At 38.2% G+C, this 2,500-nt stretch overlaps 1 protein-coding gene across 30 annotated transcripts in view; it reads left to right on the top strand.

Moving 5' to 3' along the window:
• Positions 1-2,500, top strand: part of EBF3 (EBF transcription factor 3) — a 139,654-nt gene that overhangs the window by 86,446 nt on the left and 50,708 nt on the right. The gene's annotated exons all lie outside the window — the stretch shown is intronic.

Below are 2,500 nucleotides of genomic sequence, written 5' to 3'. Positions count from 1 at the left end.
GAACTTTGTGGTTTCTAGGGGTTTAAAATGAAATTTCTTACTTTGGGATGACGTATTGCTGGCTTTTTATCTAAAATATGTATTACAGTTTTTCTGGCATTTAACAGTGAATTTAACTGAGGTGCTGGGAGGGAAAAGGGAGAAATAGGAATTTATTTTACCATACTTTTGGATGAGGATTCTAGGTAATAAATTTGATCTGATGAATCAATCTCTCTTTTGAAAACAAAGAGCCTTTAACTGTTTACTCGACAGACTGCAGGGATTCAGGTAGAATTCTTGCTGCTTATTGGGTAGATAATGCAGATTGCAGATGATGTGCAGATGATGTGCATTTTGATGAATATTTTCCCAGTAGACTGCAACTGTTTCTATCTATTAATTTAGATCTAATGGGAAAAGTGCATTCCTGGGTAGTTTTGAGCTAGGACTTTTAAAACGGTTAATGCATTGAGGATATGTTTTTCTGTCTGCCTAAGATCTATCACTGAAATGAACTTTCAAGTGAAGGTAACATACGAGATTTCTGTCTTCCATCTATCCCCAAAGAAATCACAACCTGAGCAAAACCAGTGCTCACATTCACACCTGGGTGCTTCACTTCTGGCTGACAAGGGAGAGAATATTTACATTTTCTTGATCTTTCTGATTGGGTTGTTACCAGAGTTACCAAATGGGATGGTGGTGCCCGTGGTGTTTTTGGTGCTAACAACATATCTTGAAAGCCAATGTTGTCTTGTAGTCTGCTGCAAAGGTGGTGACCACAGGTGGGGCTGCATGCCATCGTGGTTACGGGCTTAAAAATGCTATTATGAACGTAGTCTATACAAAGCTATGGCAGAGTATCATGACAAATATGACTATTTAGCTAAGATAAGTGTTCAGCAAAATAAAAAATGACTGAATTAAAAGCCTTAGACTAAGTTCCAGATATTTAGGGTTTTGTGAACTGATGCAGTTCCATTGCACACAGGGAAGTGCTGCAGATTTGAACCAGATGACTGTCTGGCTCTCAGAGCAGAGGCCTGGAGTTATAAATTGCTTTATAGTACTGTCTTAAACTGATTTCTTAGGTGCGGATTTTGCAAATTTTGCTTTTTTTGAACTTCTTTCTAATGTGTAAATGCAAATTTGTATGAAACTGCGAGGAAACCACAGTTGTTTCTTCATTTCTCAGGTAATCTTTTGTCTTTATTGCTAAGTAAAGATGTCCAAAGAATTGTGAGAGTGTCAGGAACTTCTCCCACCGAAATGAAATTGTAATGAAGTTGCATTGCTAGCAACACTTAACCAGGAATATACATTAAATATATATTTTGAAGGACACAAACCCCTATATCCCAGCAATAAGAAAATAAAAAAAAGATAAAGCCAGCGCCTGCCTGACCAAGAAACTTCTGCCTGCTTTGCTTTATCCTGAAGCGATAGGGTGACTGAGATAGTATTTGGAAATTACAGCTGCTGTTGAGAGCAAAGCCAAGCCTCCCTGTATTTCAGAAAATGAAAATGATGTAGCCCTAACGAAGGGAGGGGCTGAATCCCCAGGGCATCTGTTTCCCATCAGTGTCCCACCATGCTTGCAGTCTGGCTTGGCACTCTAACATTTAACCTTCCCAGCATGAGGTAGACCATAGGGCAACAAGGCTGCGGAATAATGAAACAAGAGTGTAGTGTGGTGTACAAAGCCTTTGTGAGCAGAGAAGTTGAGACATGAAACGATCAGGGTACAGAGATATGAAAGTTCCAGATTTTTCTAAAAAGCCCCCATTAGTCTCACGCAGAAGGAAGAGCGCGCTGTCTCTCAGCAGGCAAAGGCAAGGCCTTTCCCCATCTATCCATGCCTTTTTGCCCGTTGCTTTCAACTATTATAAAGATACAATTACCTTGGGAGACTGTGGCAGTTCAGTTGATTAGCACGGTGAATTAAAAGAATGAGTCACAAATGACATGTCCAGCTCTTCTCTACTAGTCCTTTGTATTCCCAGTATACCTCACCCCTGTTGTAAGAAGGTCAAAAATTAGAGAGAGATAACAATTTTCAAGCAGCTAGCACTTAGGAGCAGAATTAACAATCATTCTGTATGTAATTGCCAGTTAATAGTAAATTGCCTTCTAGACTGTAAAATGCAATATAAACTGGTGGGCACCTAAAATTAAATTAATGAGGTATTTGCTGCATTTAAAAGCGAATAGTGCAAATTAATAACTTGGTACAATACTTATTTTAATGCAGATCGAACAGTGCATCATTTGCTTGTTTAATAATAATTTTAAAAGTGCTACCTGAAAAATTCTCTATCCATCTGGTTAAATCAAGTGGTTTGTGCGGGTTGTAGCCATAATTTTGCTGGTAAAGTCTTCCAGGTTTCTAAATTAAATATCAGAGATCATTTTTTAATTAGGATATAAGCATTGCAGTGTTATTTGATTACGGCAAATTGTGATTTGTATGCTTCTAAATGAAATTACGTTACAGATAAAATTGCACCTTTACACACGT

Source organism: Cuculus canorus, chromosome 7 (assembly GCF_017976375.1).
Source record: "Cuculus canorus isolate bCucCan1 chromosome 7, bCucCan1.pri, whole genome shotgun sequence".
Taxonomy (NCBI): domain Eukaryota; kingdom Metazoa; phylum Chordata; class Aves; order Cuculiformes; family Cuculidae; genus Cuculus; species Cuculus canorus.
This window is presented reverse-complemented; position numbering and strand designations above follow the sequence as displayed.